We start from the raw sequence: 19,718 nt of genomic DNA, 5'->3' as shown, positions 1-19,718 counted from the left end.
AACGACCCAGAGCCACACCAACAGCTGCAAGACCAGGAGCTGCTGTCTGACCCATAACATTTGTCTGGCAGCAAGAGGCCGCACTGTCTATGAAGCCTTTGGCTATGACATCTCCCACACCCTCTACATATGATGACGGTGTAGAGGCCAGGTGCTGTCCTTCACTTTGCTTCCCCTCAGAGGACTTTGGTTGGGCTTTCTGCCGTGACACAGAGACTCTCCACTTACATGTCAGCCCCCAAGTGCAGTGTGTGGCCACACGAATGGCTTCCTTGTGCTCCACGGGCTGAGACACCGCTTTTCTGTCAGGGTTCCCTTCAGATAAGAAACTATGGAAAGCAATACATCTTGTTCAAAACATCTGATAGAGCTGAAGTCATATAAAGCACTAATCACTAATTAATACAAATAAAAGAAACAATCTTTCATGGAGGTGGTAATAATAACACTCCAGAGCTTGTTCTAATCCATCTTTTTGTCAAACGAAGCACCAGGGAATTTGTCTGCCACAATCAGGGTATTTTCAGAGTCTCTGCTTCGATTCGCAATGTGGGTTTTAGAGCTGTTAACACAGGCCTCAGAATAAATAATCAAAAGAACCGATTTTTAAACTAATAAGCTAGGCTTTAATACACAGAGGAATTCTGCTATACTTTTATAAGCAGTTGAGAACTAAATTTTCCAAATTAAGAAGCCCTTTTTTAACTTTACCTAGGAACTCTGAGTGTGACAGCATCCCATTGCACAAATCCTGGCAGTGCCCTTTCTTTCATTATAAGAACTGAAGGCAGCTGGGATATCGGGCTTCTACCCTCCTGCTCCAGAGAAATAGCACCTTCCATAACATCAGGCAGTCCCGAAACCCTTTAAATAGCACTGTATTCATTATATTTAGTGACAATTACACAAGTGACTTCCTGACTGCAAATATGATTCATTACTCTGCAGCAGAAGTAATACCTCTAATAGACTATGCATTGAGTTGACCCAAAATAGCTGCTGAGGAATATTTGTTCCTGAACTACTCCATGGATAGATTTTTTAAATGATTATAACCATATATAAGCAGAACAGATTATCCTGCCATGTAATTATTTGGCCCTACCCCTAAATCTTTATGTAAACTAAATTTTAAAGGTGAACAACAATAAGCAATGTTTAATAAGGAGTTTTTAGGTACAATTTATCTGGAACTTGCTGGGAGGTGATAAGTCCTATTTTAAATTAAAAAATTTGCATTCAGTGTTTAGTCACCCTTTAGCTCCATTATTTAGCTCCATCACTCTTCAAGTTAAAAAAAAAAAATGAAGAAGAGAAAAAGAGAAATATAAGAGCAATTATTTCTTCTGCGTAAAGGGAGTAGAAACAGAGTATTTTCAACCCTGCTAGACCTGAGGACACAGCTCCTGCTCCCACCCCGCTCTGCAGTAATGCAGACCACAAACCCTGCTGTAGACAGCGCTACCCCAGGGCCTGCACCCCCGGCTTTACAGGGACAGTGCTGCCGTGCTATTGATTTTGATGCCTACACACTGATGAACATGCGGTTTCAGGGCTTAGACAGATTAGGAAGGGTCCTCAAGAGATCATCACGCATCCATTCCCCTAGTGCAGAGCCCTAAACCATAAAAAAAGAGACCTATTTTACTTATGTGTGATCCCTGTCTTCCCAGGAAGAGGCTGCCCACAGGCTGCACTGAAGATCTTCAGGACATCCCCAGCAGAGCTCAGCCCTCCTGCGTGCCGCTGTGGCTCTGGCTCGCCCTGGTGCAGAGCTCCTCGGCACAACCTGTTCCTAAATGTGCCGCTGCAGAGTAAGGCAGGCAGCGGGGATGGTGCAGGTCCTGCTGCCACGGGACTTTTAGCACGGACAGGTGCCTGCCTTTGCTCCTTGACTGAGGAAAGTGCCCTCTGGAAGATTAAATTCTTCCTGTGGGTACTGAAACACCCGCCCTGCTCAATGCTTGGCTTCTCAGACAGCAAAGAGTAGGTGAGAATCAGCCTCTTACTGCCTCCCTGTCCTTGAAACCAATTGGATATTTTCCATGAACTTCAGGGAGGCCAAAATTTCATCTGTATTGTTTAGGATTTCACCACACAAGGCAGACTCAGGTATACACAAATGAGAACAAAAACAAAAACAAAAACCACCACCACCACCAAAACCCAAACCCACAACCCTATCAGTCTTCAAAAGAAGCTACGGAAATTCTCCATCCCATTTACATAGGTGATAATGAACACACGTGCAGCAATATTATTTCAGGTTCTTTCTTTTTTCTTTCCATAGCAGTTGCTTGGTGCAACCTCGCAGACAACAGCTGCTGCCAGAGAAAGCTGTGAGACCTGAGCTGTGCTTGATACTAAATTATCCAAGTGGTGGCTCTCAGTTCAGCTTTAAAATTTTTATTATTTTTTTCAGCTTCCTGTCCAAGCGCTGTTCCTGCTCTCTTGATTAGAGAACAGCAATTTGCACTAAGCCTCACCCCACGCAGTCTCTGATGCTGCTGCCGAAAAACGTCACTGACGAGGTCTCAAAGTAATCCCAGTGCCCCAGCATACCATGCATCTCTCTGTTCTGGCTTGTAAAATGGCAGTCTACAATGCCGGTATGTAATCTAAAAATCATCATAAGTAATAATTAAACATTAAATCAGATTAATTCCAGGCTTGTTTGCCCTTGATAATAATCCTATTAATTCTCTAGAGAGGAAAGCAAGGCAATCATGAGAAAGCTAAGCACAGATAATTCCATAAAATGCACAGGAAATATTTCCAGTATTAATTTTGCAATATGGAATATTCATTTTGTGTTATGGTGGTGACATAAAATATGCAGCAGCAGCAACAGAGGAAAGTTGATGGACTGACAAAGCTGTTTCTCCTTAAAATGCAGATTGCTCTGGAGCAGTTAAGCTCAGTGCTGAGATGAGACTGCCTACACAGGCATTTTCAAAGGGCTCGTTCAAGGCTGACAGGCCACTTTCAGCTCTGATATGGGATCAAAATTAAAGCTTGGGATCACAGGAAAACCCAGCCAGACAGTGTGGGACAGCCTCAGAGAGAAGGTCTAGAAGAGCTCTCTTTGTGGCCTTGCAGGGTGTTCCCATGCTCGCTGTCTCCATATCAAAGATGCTGTGTTTATAGACAGCAATCTGCTGGTGCCAGGGAGCGACGGCCGTGTGATATATGGCCGTTGGCAAAATGATCCTGTCCGTGGGCCATCACTGGCTCTAATTAAAGGAAGACACAGGCTACTGAGTCAGGGTCCCTTTCATTGGAGCTGAGAGGACAGCAATCTCCACAAGAGCTGCAAAGGAGGACAGATTCATTTGACTGATTGCATGATGTGTGAATTAATGGTCAGGAAAAGAGCTATTATTGTGCTCTTACTGGTAGGCTGCCTCAGAAAGCTTTTGCTGTGCTATCTTCTTGAATGTGGAAACTAAAGCAATATATTCCTTGATTACATGACTATATTACAGATTTTTTTTCTTTTTAAATTTTATTTCAAATTTTATTTTTTATTTTTTAATTTTATCTCTCTATACGTGTATTTGCTGTGTTTGTATGAATAGTATGGCATTGTCCATGAGCCATGTGTGCGACACTTTTTGCCTTTGCCAGCCCCTGCCTAAGGGCTGCAGGGTTATTTCAAGCCTTAAAGCCCAGCTGCTGGTGGGTCAGTCTCAGTGTCCCCCCTCTCAATTTCAACATGTGGGCAAGCCCGCTGCCCTGTTGCCTTGTCCTGCTGCTTTGGGCAAAGCAGGATTTGGGCTGCGATCTCTGCTTTTGGGGATGACAGCCTGAGCTGCTGTTTGCAGGCGAGGCAAATCCCGGTATGGCGTGCCTCTCCTGGATCAATTTTACAAGGCTGAGTGTCTAATACATAATGAATGTTCAATAAGCTCAAATACAAATACTTTGTAAGGAGCAGGCTGTTAGTCAAACAAATGCTGCTCTAACTTTTAAGATAGTCTTATTGTTTTATTGATGATGCGGGTGGCAGAGACAAAGCAAAGCAGGACACAATACAAAATGCAGCACCAAACTCTTTTGGCTCCTGGTCTTCTTCGCGTCTCCTTGTTTCTGGGGCTGGGAAAAGCTCACTAATTAAATCCTTGTAGCAAAGCTGGAGCTGCTGGGAAGAAAGGAGTGAGGAATAATTGCTATCAAATAGCACAGCAATGGCCAGGTGGCCCAGCATGTGTTTGACAGGTGGGAAAACCCTGTTCAAAACCTTGGTGTTGGGAGCACACTCATTTTTTAAGGGGGGAGGAGGGGTCTTAATTCTTAAGAAAACACGCTATTCTTGGTGCATGTGAGAAATCCATCTTCTTTCAGGATTTCTGTAATCCTTCAAAACTGGAGCAAGTTCCAGAGCTAAAATTAAATTCACAAGCTGCAGCAAGCTTGCAGGCTGGAATGAGCTTGCAAGCAACAACCTGCTTCCAACATTACATTTGAATGTATTGCTTACATTTCCAAGATCTTCAGGATCACAACAGACTTCTAGCTAGATCATGTGGCTTGCTTAATCTCTCGCCAGGAGCTGCTGGATCAAGCTGCAGAGGTTCTTTAGTGTGATCCTCTAATACAAGTGAGACTCGTCAGTCCCACCCCACTCAAAGTACAGTGTCTGAATTTGCTTCTGTGGCAAACTTTTCCACTTTTGGGAGACCTCTGCTAGTAAGTGAAAGTCTCAGATAAGACAAAATGAACTCAACAAAAATGACAAGCCAGCCTAATTCCTGGTCTCTAGTTTGCTACTTCTCTTCGGGAGTGGGCAGAAAATTCTAATATAAATAAGATACAAACCTCCACTAAGCCACCTGGCAACGACCTCCGTGGGCCTTTGGCTCCTGCTGAGCACAATGCTGAACACCAGTACTTCTGCGATGCCCCTGGAGGCAGCACAGTGCTGGAGCAGGTCAGCAAGGGAGCCTTTCAAACCTTCAGCCTTGTAGGTTTTTGAGGCTTGGCTATACAAAGCTCTGGCTGGCCTGGTTTGGAGATGGCAATAGACCTGATCTGAGCACGAGGCTGGACTACAGACATCAGTGGTTCCCTCCCACCATCAGCTCTGAGCCTTCAACTCTCTCTTAGTCCTTCACTGCTTGAGCTATCTAGAAATTTAGGAGGCAAACTTCTTGGTCACGAATTTCTTAAGAAATTCTCTCAAGGGTATACATGCAATTCCGTATTTCTTTAAGAAACGTGGCTACTTATCCAATAAACTAAACCCTTATTGATATCTTGCTTTCAGGAGCTCAGACAATAGCCTTTGTAAATGGATATATTAGCACTGATACAGACAAAGCCACTGGGGTTCTTAATCATATATTTTTATGTGATCAAAGCATATTAAACTGATAGCAGTCATTTAAATATTTAAATCAGTAGATCATACAAAGAAAAAGGAAAGATAAAGTTTTAAGACCTGGCTCAGCTTTATTGAATAGGTCTGTAAAGTGGTGCTTCTGGTTATTTGTCAAAGGAAAAGTGCTCACTTACTAAATTGTTTCTCATTTATAGCCAGCATAGGCTTAGGACTTGTATTTGTACGGCCAAAAATGTTATGAAAATCTGATCTGGTTGTGTAATCTGTAGAGAATGTCAACCTACAACAATTTTCTCAAGCCCATAGTACGTCTTGCAAGTGCAGAAGTGGTACCTGTGAGTATAACTTGAGAGTAATTGCTTTGTTTATATTTAAGGTGTTGCAAGTAAACTTGATTGAGATACTTGTTGGATATGTATACATATTTGGAAAAACATTCAAAGTATACTTTTTTATTTCATTTAACTTCCATGGAATTTACTTATATATCTAAAATTAAGCACACACTATAGTGCTCTGCTAGTTGAAGATGACACACATACACAATTTTGAATGTTATTTTTACAGGATGAAACCATATACAATTTGATATCACGTTCCTGAGCTTTGTGAATAAAAATTAAAAATCCCTGATAACAAATGCATATCTTTATTAACTGATGCTTTTTAAAATCATTTATATCTTCCGGTTAAAAATGCAGATAAAGTGAAGACGCACTGACAATATTTTGGCTTAGCAGTTCCCAACAGCCACTGATTTAGGAAAGGGTGCAAAATTCACGTTACTAACCTGTTGAGCAGCGCAGAGGTGAAGGGCAGCAGCTGCATGGTCACTGCAGCTTCACTGAGACGATGCTTTTGCCAAGATGCAGACGCTACCTCTAGTGACATCTACATGATTGCATTACTAAACATGACTGAATCTGTAAACTCACAGAAGCTGAATTACTTCAGTGTTTTTTTCCAATTTTTTTTTTCTGTCCAATGCTTTTGCTGGAGACCTTGCTGAATGTGGTAGATTTTTCCCCAAGAATAGGATCAGACAGGCCCTGAGCAGCAGAACAAGTATCCTGACAACGTTCCTGTGCCAATGCATGGAAAAGCTTTTTTCAACATCTGCTTATTTTATTTTATTTTTTTAACAGGAACAAATCAACCTATTTTTCTGTCAACTCATTATCAGGAATAGTCAAACATTTTTATTTGATTAAAAAATCATTGTGAGTCACAGCAAATCTCAGCTGTTCTGATTAAAAATTCAGAGAACAATAAACATGTCAGACCACAGTCTCGTAATGGCAAATATGAGGTGATTTTAACCATGCCAACACCTCTATGAAAAATGCAGAAATAAGATTATATATCTTCCTGTTTATTCAAAACAGTGTCAAAGTGCTGTAATTTCACTACATTCATTGTCAAAATGTCCCTTCTTGTGCACTTCCTAAAAGAAACCAGAATTACTTAATGTAGGAGGAAAGATTTAATAAAATACTTCCCTTGTTTTTACAATGTGCCTTCACTGAGAGTTACTGAGGACTCCTGAAATACCTATTGAAAAGCCAAAGCCGTTCAAATCACCTTAAGAATGTTATGTGTGTGCATGCACGTTTATACACAGGCTCAGTCAACATAGTAGGAATTCATACTTTTGCGATAAACTGGAATGGCAAGAAGAAAATACAATGAACTATACTTCAGAAGAAATACAAGGGAAAGAAGAAATATAAGGGAAGAATTAGATAAATACAATTTAGTGAATGTGTTACGAGAGGTATTTTCCCATTATCAACTTAGATCTTTTCAGTCTCATTTGATGTTAACATCAGTTTTGCCATCACTACTTAACACTATGCAGTACTACAGCTAAATGCTGCTTCTTCAGGAGTCTGTTAATATAGAATGAACTTTTATATTGGAATATTTATATTGAATAGGTGCATATTGATTTTGCTTGTCTATGAACACAAATGCCTTCCTAGCAAGCAGAGACACCATGTTACTGTGAAGAAATATTTAAAACCACCTGTTTACAACATTTATTTTAGTAGCTTCTGAAAAAAAACCAAAACAAAACAAACAAAAAACCAACATATTTAAACAATCAGCATTAGGACATGGAATTTATTTTATCTCTGACAATTAAAAAGTCTTTTTTTTTTTTTTTTCTTAAAGTCATGACTCCAGGGCTCTTCACAGCAGGGCCCTACAGAGTCAGAAACAAATCATTTGCAGCCATTGTATTCAGAGGTCTTATCACCTTTGGCTCTGGCTTCAGAACAAGGTCCAATACCAGAGCTGCATTTTGCTCATCCTCCTTTTTCAGCTGGTGCTCCAGGACTATCCGAGTCTCCCAACAAGCACCACGTACTCCCTGATTTAGATTGCTTATCTTTCATAATGATACAGAGCCAGTGCTGACCCTCTTTTCATTCCCAGACACCCTCACAACATGCTCCTGTGGCTACAAAAATGTTCATGCATACTTTAAAGCAATCTGGGGATGATTTATTCAGTGCACCTGCACGAGGCTTGAGGGAACATACTGCACCGCCCACAGCCTCCCAGGCGCACACATTCCCTCTCAGACTTCATGGTCATGACCCTGTCTCCTTCTCCCTCAGCTCTGGATTGCATATCTGAAATGTTTAGCAGGGAAACATGTCCAAGGGTGTTGGATAAGCAGCAGGGAGATGGGGCCAGGACGTGCTTCCTGGGTCTGGTGAAATCTGCTGCCATTTGCATTCGCTGCTCCATTGGTGTGCTGTCCTCTGGCTGTACGCTGAGCAGAGAGGGGGTGACAGTGCCTCATGTCTGTTACAGCACCTCTTGTCCCTCTGTGTTACGGCTGTCACTCTGACAGGGAGTTCGCTTGTTTGTCTATCACAAAGCTTGTGTGTGACATGTCTGCAAAGAGGAGGTGTAAAAGTGGCAACTTTGGGGAGAAACGGGGATGTGGCATCGGTACGGTGCCCTGAAGTGAGAGCTGCTTTTGCCTTGATGCCTTAAAAAAGCAAAAGAAACGCCCTGGAAATCTTACAGGTCCTGCATCTGGCTCTGCGTGCAATCTTTCTTTCCTTCATTAACACTTTTGTCAGTTTGGATGAGTTAAAAAGGAAATCCCCTAAAATTACACAGCAAGATAGATAAAACGGGAAAGCGATGCTATCCCCTTGCTGATAGCACTTCAGCTAATGCACACATGCAAAAGGTCGGTGCTTTAACAAAGGAAGCTAGCAGATCTTTCAAGACTTCTTTGGACAACCTCTTTGAGGTATTAATCATATCAGTGTTTGCTCCATGAGGCTGTGTGCATTTCAGGCACCGTTCTTTCCTCCAATTCTTTAAACAAGGAAATACTTCTTTCCTAGTATTCAGAGGTCAAGTTTGGTCCCCTTTTGACACCTCAAATCCTTTCAATTTGCCTGCTGCTGCTAAGCTAAATGGTGGTGTGAGGTAATTTATTTGGGAGCAGGGTTAAAGTGTTAATGAGAACACCACATTTTTCTTAAGCTCAGCAGAACTGAAAGCAGAATTCTCAGCTGAGAGAGAGCAAAAAAGAAATCCTCAGCACATACTGGAGCCAAGAAGCATATGGAGCCATTTTAATCCACAGTTGTACAGCGTCTTCTCAGGTTTCAGTGAAGTAAATCTAAAGCGTAGTTTGAACCCTATACGTACAGGAAGTCCGTGCATTCGACATCACTATAAAAGCAGACTAATTGGAGCCCTACTCTAGTGAGGTGCTGAGAGCCTTCACCTCCACTTGGAGCCAAGAGGACGGGTAAGCTTAGCACCTTGAAGGATTAGGCTTCTAAATGTTCCTACTGCTGATAGCACATTTGCTAGGAGAATTGATTTGACAAGGGTAGCGATGTATGGCCATTAAATTGTTTGCAGATTTGACCTATCTGTCCATAATAAGAAATAATACCTGAAGTGCCATAACTCTGTCAAACATTTCAAAGGAATACTTGTTCAAAGATCGAATCCATTATGTAATCTCATAATGTCAGATTAGGACATAAAACTATGGAACATGACACAGAGCAGTATTACAAGACATACTGTGTCAGAAATTTTATAAACAATTTCTTCTGGCCCGCTCACATGTTATCAGTTTGAGTAGTGACTATGATGCATTTCAAATTTCTTCTGGCAGCTGGAGACAAAATGATGTGGCAAAAATGTGACTGGAAATATCATCCAGGGGCTCTTGAAAAAGTATTTTTCCACAGCAAAACACTACAGTTCCTGTTGTGGGGGAACATATGGGGAGAAGGGGAAAAGAGAAAGGAGGGCAGAACAATCAAAAACAAGGAGAGTGACTTTAATGACTGTGTGCCATTAAAGTGAACCAGAGCTCTCAGCTAACAGCCCTCCAATAATTCATAATAAAGAAAATGTAAAAATATGTTACCTAAAGCCAGTGCAAGGGTTTAGACTTACCCAGTGCTTATGCCTACAATTCCATAAGCATCATTTTTCTCCATATGGATTTATTTTTATTACTTTCTATTTGTCTGGGTGTAAGACTACCTAGGAAAGATAAATATCTTTTACCTTGGTAAGATCTATCTGATCTCTGTTAAGTATAAAGCATATTGGAATTTGGGGAAATAGAAAAGCAAAATAAATTCCCACAAACTAAATCTAAAATCAAGACAGGTATAAAACACAGAGCTGAGAGGGGAAAAGGAAATAAACCTGCAATCAAATAAATAGTGATCTTCTTTTTGAGACTCATAATAAAGAAAAAATATTTTAACTTTCCATAAGTGACAACTGGTGGAAAAAATAGGAAGCAGATAAAAAAAATAACATTGAGCATGCTAGGCTGGTGAACATCAGATGCAGCTTTCTTTTCTGTGATTTTTCTATTTAATCTTCATCTTTTTTATGACCTTATTCATTTGAAATAATGTATAAATGTATGTATGCTTATAAAAGAATATATGAATGTCATATGCAGCATTTTTGTGAATTGAAATTTAATCAAGCAGAAGCACTGGGCCCCTTTGTCGTCTTCTGCCATGGCTGGCGCAGAATAGCAGAGCCCACGAAGCAGTGCTGTAACTGGAAAGCTCCTGATTTTAACTCCCATGTCCCACCTCCACCAGCCTGCCCCAATGACAGCACAAGGGAGGTTATAAAGAGACTATACCAGGACAGAGGCCTTGTGAAGATCTGCTCATCTCCCTTGGCAAAGCAGCATGTGGTGAAGGGGTTGCGGTTCTGCAGCACATCTCGGAGGAGCGGATGGCTCAGGCCTGTCAAAGCAGCACCAAGGCTCTCTGGGATCTGCCAGCCCTTCTCAGAGGAGCCTGCAGTGCAGCAGTGAAGTGGCACCCCAGGTACCACCCTGCTGGCCTTCCCTGGTGCTCTGCCTTGGGGAAAGGGTGACAGAAGAAGGATGCCAAGACACAGCTCTGTCGGGGACCAGCTGAGCGGACTCCGGGTTTTTGTCTTGCTTGTCTTAGCACAGCAAGCACCAAGCAGGTTGCACACGCCAGGAGCAGGAATTTTTGGGAGAAACATGCAAGTGCTGCTCCGCTTGGCACAGCAGATATTAAATGGGTTTGTCTCCCTCTGTGAGCCATGTGGGCAGGCCCAGCATGGGTACACATCAAGCATGATGAGTGGAGGGGCTGGGAGCTTCTCTGCACTTCTGTACCCTCTGCAGGAGTTCTGCCCCTTGGCTTCCCCCTTCCCTGCAGGCTGCAGGGCCTGCTCCCTTGCTTTTCCCACAGGTAGCATCCTGCAGACTGAATTTTGCTTCTGCCCCAGGACAAACCAGTACAAAGTCAGCTTCCCATCCCCCCTCTCTCCGTGTAGGAATCGTGCAGAGCAGGGCTGTCAGGAAGCTGAGACTGGACTGTGCTGAGCAGCCTTAGCCTTGGTAGCAGCCCTTGCAGGATGCATCACACACCAGGAACGTCCGCGCCCTGTGACGATTCCCCATGGGCGGCTGCTGCCTGAAAGCTGTCAGTTAGCCAGCACCTCTGCATTAGCGGATGCTAACTGGGTCAGTATTACTTGCATTAGATGTAATCACGCTCTGTTCCCTCCTTTCTCTTCCTAATAAGTGGCTGCTTCCTTACATCCCTTCTGGTCAGCCCTGCCTGTCAAATGACATATCTGTCAAAATATGCATTATTCAAAAATGGACCTGTTGCCAGCTATGTGAGGCTGGGGGATGGGTTCATGTATCATATCACTCTTCCCTTCCATACATCTCAATTTCCTGCTTTCTGCATGATTAATGTACATTTGCTTCCCTCTACATAATGTAGACAGCAAAGAATGAATTATGCTGCTTCATTACATTAACTGGTAACATGTCTTTCCATACCTATACACTCTAATCACGGCTTTCTTGTGCCTTATGTTTGTAAATGAACTACATAGAAGGAGTAAACATAGAATAATAGCGTGCTATTATACCATGTAACATTCTCCTCAAATGTAACAAAAATCAGAGGGGGACAAAGAGGTGTTTCTCCTACTACAGAGTTAGTTTAATTTGTCTTCATAATTTTAAAGTTATCGCTGTCCTCACTATACATACATTTGATCTTTTATGTTGAATTTCAGTAGTTTTTACTAAATTCAAGGAACAGTAGATAGACATTTTCTGCATTTTATAGAAAATGAATAAAAGTAAGAACTAAGATGTACTTTAGAAATGCAGGCTATAAGAAATTGTTCACACATGGAGTGGTTAATCTCTGCCTAAGCTTAAATCTAAATAATACAAGCCAATATTGGCACTCTCAGACAAACTCCAGTATTGCATCTGGAAATAACAATATTATGCAGACTTGAAGATATTAGCAGCTTGAAAACAAAGAGCAATAGCAGATGCTATAAAATACACAGAATCAATCCTGCTTGGACATTTATTGCATTAATACTATTTTCAATTTATTTAGCAGCAAAGTGCTTTTATTACTGACTACTGACTACGTATGAGTGAGAGTGGGTGTGGGTGTTGTACACACAAACGTGCATATTAGCTGCTTTGCCTGGCATAAACAAACCCTACGAGGATAGCAATAAACTGCTTTAACAACACATAGCATCATAAGATACGCCATAAAGACACAGCGCAAGAGAATATTGATTCCAGAGATCAGTTGGAGTTTAGATACAGGGCATAAAGACAATATTAACCAAAGATGGTTGTGTTTAGAAAATTAGCACTAATAGCTTATCTTTGAGAAATTCAGTGGGGGCTTTAACCAGAAGCAAGAAACCAGCTGTTGGTTGCTGTTTGTCTTTTTTTCCCCACTTTTACTTCACAGAGCCTCCAGAAGCTTATGTAGAAAGAAAATCAATTAAATAAAAATGGACAATGATGAAGAAGTCAAGAGAGCAATTTTAAAATCAATACATTGCTTCAAAAGAAGCTCACAATGTAGCTGCAGAATATGGAATAGGAGCTTGACATACCATGCAGAAACAACACTGAGAACCAAAGGAATATCCCACAATACTTTCATATTTATCAGAAAGGATGGTATGGAAAGATTTGTAATAACCCCAGGCATTGTAAGCACATCAAATCGATCCTCTGTTGCCTATTCTAACTCCTAGAGGATAACCAGTGAAATTTCAGACATTAGGCCTTGTCTTTGAAGTAATAAATGGAAATGCTTGAGTTTAAAGAACCCAGAACTTCAAGAGTCAGCCAAGAATGAGCTCTTGTAGTAACTCAGGATCAGCACAAATATCACCCACTTCTGCTAAAAGTACAAGACATAATTTTCCAATTTTCAAATAAACACGTGGAACAGGCTTAAAAAAAAAAGAAAGAAAAAGCAACAATTAAAAAATAAAACTCTGCCAAAGCTAAATGTTCCATTATGCATGCAATTTTCTCCCCAAGGAGTGGGCTGAAGAATGACCAAACCACATGTGAAATGTTAGTCATGTTGTTTGACGCACTTCTGGGTGGTTCTTAGATAGTGTGGTAAGGACCGTACAAGAGCTTATACAGACTAGTGGAAAAATCAAGGAAAAAACAAAACAACAACAAACAAATGAACTTCATCTTAATGTTTGCTTACAAGATGATGTGGGCAACTTTATGAAACCATCAGTGATTAAAGTCACTTAAATCATCATAAAATATGGTGATCGCAAAATATTTAACAGGAAACATGAACAGCAGAAAATGGTCTTCAGATAGGGAGAAACTTGCTGCAGTTAGCTATGCTTTAATGCTCCTAAAGTAGCAAACAGTACAACTCAGACCATGAAATTTCTTGACTTGCTTTGCTGTGTCAAAATTAAGGCAGAATTAAATGTGACTCAAGTAGTCAGGCAGAGTATTGAGCCAAAAAATTCTTAGCCATATTCACTTTTCATTTCAAAACCATTTCTGTTTTACTGCAAGTCTGTGATTCTGAAAACATAGCTCAAAAAGATTGCTCTAAAGAAATTCCTTTTTTTTTTTTTTTCCTTTCTTTCTGTTCTTTCCTGCTGTGCAAAACATCTGTGTAGGGATATACCATGATGAGCATGAGGCGTGCAAATACAACTCAGAGCAACTGGCACTTCTGTCAACACAGCACTGAAAACACTGATGTCATTTGGTATTTGCGGTAAGCCCCAAATATTCCTCTTGCAGCAGAACATTTGTTGTCTTCTTCCTATGGAATTTCTGAACTGGAATCAGGACCAGCTACATCATATTTTATTTCTTCCCTTACACCAGGTTTTCTTTTTTGAATTCTTCAGTATCAAATGCACACAAGTTCACATCTGAACTTGAATATTTGGAAGTCTTACCTCTCCCTGAAAAGAGGCTCGTTGGCTTTTCTTTCAGCCGTTATTATTTGCAGATGAAAATTCTTGCTTGTGCTGATGAAACAAAGCAATGTTGTCATGTCTTCCCTTCAACCAATATAGTATTTTCATTAATTTTAGTCACAAAAAATATTTGTAATGAGAAATTTGAATTTAAATTCTTATTTTTCTGTAAGGTATGTTTATAAATCATTAAAATTAATTATTAATACTGTCACTACACTTTTAGAAATGGACATCACCAATGTCTTAGGTATTGTTTGGCTGAATTCTGTAGTGATGGTAAAGAGAGCATTGGACAAATTGAATCTTCAGCTCTCCTGTGGTTAATACCCTAGGAACCTCAAGGATTATCATAATAAAAGCAACAGCAAAGGTGAAGGACAAATCTACTGTATGCTTTCTCTGACTGCTACCCTGAGATCAAGGCACTGCTGAGCTCTGTGCCAGTTGTCTCTGGACCAGGAAAAGCTGGTATAAGAATGTGAATGGGAAAATTGGAATTAAAAAAAATATTGGAGCTGTGTATGTGAGATTTCCAACATACTCAGAGGAGGTATACGCAGCTGGGTAGGCATCAACAAGTGTGTGAAGCTGGCAGAGTCATTACCAGGAAAACTTCAGCGTCCATCTGACTTCCTCCACAGCAGCCACGTGCTGAGCTCTGAATTGCTGCTGCTGCTGCTCTGCAGCACACACAGGGCTCATGGTCACAGGCAGTGCTGCTGCCCTGCACGTCGCACTTCCTTTCACTCTGTACACAGACCCATACTGCTTTCTCAAGCGAGAGTAAATTTGGAAATGAAGACTAGTAGCACCAGGGCTGTATCTTATGAGTCCTCAAGTAAATACTTGCAAAGGCTGCGTCTCTGCTTTGAAGACCTAATGGTCTGGGAGGAAAAAAGTTTTCACAGTTCTGGAGATTGGGCAAAATACAAAATTTACAGAACACACTGGGTTGAGCTCTGTCTTCTAACCCAAATTCACTGTAACCCACCAAAGCACCCCTTCTAGCAATGAGCTCTGCTACAATGAGCCCACAAATTTCTTAGACAAAGCTGGGACTGCTCTTTCGGACACTCTTTTGTCTATAACTGTGGTACGTATCACACCTTTGGAAGTATAATGATTGCAACAAATACAAGTTGATAAGGTACTCAAGGTCTTTGCTGGCTGCTTGCCAGTTAAATCCCTAGCAGGATTTAAGTTTGCTAGAATAAATACCAAAATATTTTCTGTAAAATATAATTCTGTTTGGAGTTCATTTGTGTATATATATATAAAGCTGCTGTCTGATTTATCAGGAATGAGCCTCACAGTTGATGTTCATGATCTGCTCATGCCAGCAATGGTTTCTTGGATTAACAAACTGACACCAGCAGAAACACACAGAATTTGAAAAAGCAAAAAGTCCCCAAAGACAAAATTAGTGTTATGTTTCAACATATACATTTCAGGCACTTGAAACTAGTCTGGCCTTTGCATATGCATCTGTGATTTGTGTATAGGAAACCAGGAAAATCAACAAAAGAAACCAGAACAAATTAATAATCCTCTCCTTCAGCAAATTAAACTTCACTCTGCTAAATTAGTTGACCTTCAAAGTTTGCCCCAGGGGAATGATGTGAGATTGGAGGGTTTGTCTGAAGAAACAAAGATGAAAACTGGGATGAAGAATGTGAAGTGGCTAGTGGAGTGGATGGGCCCTGAAAGGTTTGTTTAGTTACCTTTGAAAAAGTTCATTGAGAGGGAGCACTACCACCACCTCTGCATAAAGATAGATTTGGTCATGCCTTGTAATTTATGGTAAGGGGCTTAATTACCACAGTAAGAAAGTGTGATGAGAGGAGAAGGAAATATTCTTCACAACTCAGCACAAAGTATGCTGCATCAGCTCAAAGAGGGAACCAAAAAAGATGACTACAGAAATCTGCTATGTTTTTTTTGAGATGGTCCGAACCGAGGTAAAGATAGAGTGCTATTCAGCTCACGCATGCTGACTTTAGAGTGGGCATTATTTCAAACTGCCCCAGACACATGAGCTAAGATGACGTGAGTGTCTAAGGGCTGTAATTCAGCTATGGAGGATCTCTTTGGCATTTCAAACATATTGGGTTTCTGTCACAATGAATTCTTGGAGGATTGAATGTCTAATAAGAAAAGAACTAGGAGAAGTAGAAAAGACAAATAATTATGTGGCTACTTAAAAAAAAAAATCTTGTAAACATAAAGTGTTAAATTTAAACAAGATAATTTGTCTCTTGTAAGACTTTGCCTGCCCCTGCAGACTTACAGTCTTATCCCCTTAGCAGAAGGGATTCAGTGTTACATTGTATAAACTCTTCTGTGACAAATATGTAGTTTTGATTATTTTTTTTAGCTTTTTTTAACAGTATTGCTACACAATTTTCTAAAATTTGTGATATGGGCTACAAGTATGATGATTTATGCCAATAGCTGTATGAGAACACAGACATAAAAACACTCCCACAAGTTTTCAAAAGATGAAAGTGTGTGGTTAGTCCCACATACTAGGAAGACTTGGATATGTCTTCCCAGTACAGCTATAACTTTGCTGTCACGGGCACATTCTCTCTAGCAAGATTCTTGCAAAAAGGTGATCTGACTAATATCTGAAAACACTTAAAGGCCTGCTGCATTGATGGAGAGCAGGAAGCATAACCTTTGACCAGCGAAGTAATAACAGTGTAAACTCCTCTAAACACAAAACCTAGCGGAATTAGTGTCCAGTATCAGTCACAAAGTGCATTTAGGGCTCTCTATAAATCTCACCAAAGCATTTAATGAAATGGTCATCTTCCTGTGTAATTTGAAACTGATGTAAGAGCTTTGCACTGGCAATGAGGATGTTAAACGCCCAGAGGACCTGGGCTAGAACCAAAGGAGCACATGATACTGAAGAGTGGGGGCTTTTCACAGGGCTTGACCTGGTACCTAGAACCCATCTGCAGGACCTTGGTGTATGAAAGAACAAATGAGGGCTAGCTACCTCTGCATGGGATCTATAGCATCAGTATGCCAAGCAGGAGCCACGTAGTGCTAATTACTTGGAAACACTGAGGAGAGCAGGCTTATGTGGTCTTTCCAAAAAATATATAGGTGTTTCCATTTTGTTTCACAATTCATGGGTCAGAAGATTTTTCTGAGATGTGGGAAGTTTAGAATCAGTTCCCTCTTCCCCTTCTTCATCTGAGTGGTTCAGAACCCACCTGCTGTGTTTCCAGCAGAATCTCTCGAAGGAGCATAGCAGAAAGACAAAGCTCAGGTATCCTTGCTGGTGCCTAGAATGAATGGGGGTGGCAGGTCCTTTTTTTCACTGTGTTGCTACTGGGCATGTATTATCTCATCAGAACTCAGTGCACAGGCTCAAGCCCATACATTTTAGTAAATCAAGGATGGATCAACAAACATATTTTAAGTTGATTTACATTAACTAATTAAAGCTGTTTTATTCTAATAAGGTGCTCGATGTCAGCCAGGTTGTTACTTTCTTTATCTGAGGAAGATTAATGGGCTTATTTTCTACCTAATTTTCATCATGATATTCAATTCTTATTGTGATTTTCTATTTAATGTGATATTATCATGATTGTTTAATAATCATATTTGAGCACCCCTAAAGTGAAGCTCTTTCTTATGACCTTGCTGAAGATTTCTTTCTAGTGTCAGAACCCCTGCATGAGCAGGTGTTACATACTTTGGCAGTGATAGAATTATTCTTTCATAGTCCATAGAAGCTCTTAAGCTGCCTTCATCCCCATAGCGTCTAAACTCCATTGAGTAGCACATTAACTGATGAGACTAACATCCATCATCTTTGCTTCATTCTCCTCTCTTGAGGAAGTGTATAGAGAGAACATACAGCTTGGGTGGGGTTTCCACTGCATTTTATTTTTAAGCGTGCTTGCTGCTAGGTTTCAAAGAAATTCTCCCCTCACGTGGAGCAGAGACTGCAGAGAAGTTTCTAAAGGTCTTTCATTCCTGACATTATTTACACTTGTGTCTCCATTCACTTTCAGTCTTGTCAAGAAATTAGCTTTATTATGACATATGATCCAGTGCAAATGTTAAGAAAAAGAGATCCTTTTATTAGAGCATTTTATATTATTAGGTCTTTTGCATATATAATAGAAAAAGCTGTCCAAACTGTCTAAAGATTTTTTTTGGTGTGGTTTCCTGGGTATGCGTTAATACTAGTAGCTACAGCCATGACTCCTTACACACATAGCTACCAGTACAGACATCCAGCTGAAGTTTTACTGCTGAGTAAAGGCTGAGGGTTGCTAAAGGCCATCCTTAAATTTATGGATTATTTGTCATTTTAACTGTTCAGCTTGATATGCTAGGAACATCTCTAGGATGAGGTGGTACTAATACTGATGATAAAGAAATATTCTAGTTTGAGGGTACTTAACCTTGGAGAGCTTGACAGTCATTCTATATTTTGATTGCACACAACCTCTTAGTAACAATTGCAGATGAATGCTTTGGCAGTGTTACCACATTGGCATCAAAACACTGTATGGGTGCCACTCCCTTACTGCACTTCAGAGATGGATTATGAAAGCAGTATTACTATCCATCCAGAACATGATCATCCTGTAATTGTATCCCTTCACCGCTCTCACTGCCTTACTTCTGTGGCACTCATCCTCAGCCTTGGCTCGCTGCCACTGCTCCTTGGGGAGAGGAGCTGCTAAGTCCCCTAGTACTGTCAATCAACCTTAGCTTAGCAGTTTGCTTAGCTTAGCACACAGCTTCAGACTAAACATGAAACAGGACCACTTCAGTGTCTTCAAATATGTAGAGGATAAAATGCTTCCGGGCCACAGAATTTCCCATCTAACCTCTCACCTGTCTCATCTAACTGGTCACTGTCTGTCACGGGCCAGTGAAGTATGTTGCAGCGGTACCAGCTCACAGAATTCTGTCACCAGCTGTGCTGAATTTATAAAGCTTCAGTTCTTAAACTCCCATGATCTCTTGAAGATCACAGTTTTTTGTTTTTTTTTTTTTTTTGGAAACTAGATTTAGCCCCATAAAAACAGGATTCAAATACGTATTAAAAACATACAAAAGAAACCCACACTGTACTATTTTAAAGAAAATTTCATTATATGAGGAGGACTAGAGCTGTGATCTGAACTCTCAGGTCTAATAGTGCTGATGTTGCCAAGTATGAAGTAGCCCTTGCTGATAGATCTATAGGGAAAATTTGAACTCTGTGCAAAATCGCTGTACTTCCTAATTTTCCCTAGATTGTTTTGAGCAGGTCAGTTTTCCTCTTCCTATTTGATAAGAAATCTCTTTTAACTACTCTCTTTACTCTTGCCACAAAGCCACACACAGCATTTCCTGTTGAATTTTACCCTCCATCTCCTGTGCGATTAGCATAGGAGTAAATTTTATTCCTGCTTTGATTTCTTTCCACTACTGCTGTTCTTCTCTCTCCCCACCTCTAACAGCTACTTCCCTTTCTTTTGCTGTCTGATTTTTCTCCATCCTTTCATTCCTGACACGTTAGTCCTACTCCTACACTTTCTGT

General features: G+C 40.7%; 1 long non-coding RNA gene across 1 annotated transcript in view; it reads left to right on the top strand.

Annotated features, from left to right (window-relative positions):
* Positions 1 to 10,036: 10,036 nt before the first annotated feature.
* LOC136791042 (uncharacterized) overlaps positions 10,037 to 19,718 on the top strand; it is a 90,179-nt gene continuing 80,497 nt past the window's right edge. The window contains exons 1-2 of the long non-coding RNA XR_010832144.1: positions 10,037 to 11,366; positions 13,847 to 13,947. This is a non-coding gene — a long non-coding RNA (uncharacterized lncRNA). The remainder of the gene's footprint in view (positions 11,367 to 13,846; positions 13,948 to 19,718) is intronic.

This window comes from Anser cygnoides, chromosome 6 (genome assembly GCF_040182565.1).
Source record: "Anser cygnoides isolate HZ-2024a breed goose chromosome 6, Taihu_goose_T2T_genome, whole genome shotgun sequence".
Classification (NCBI taxonomy): Eukaryota; Metazoa; Chordata; class Aves; order Anseriformes; family Anatidae; genus Anser; species Anser cygnoides.
Note: the sequence above shows the minus strand (reverse complement) of the source record. Positions and strands in the feature narration are given on the sequence as shown.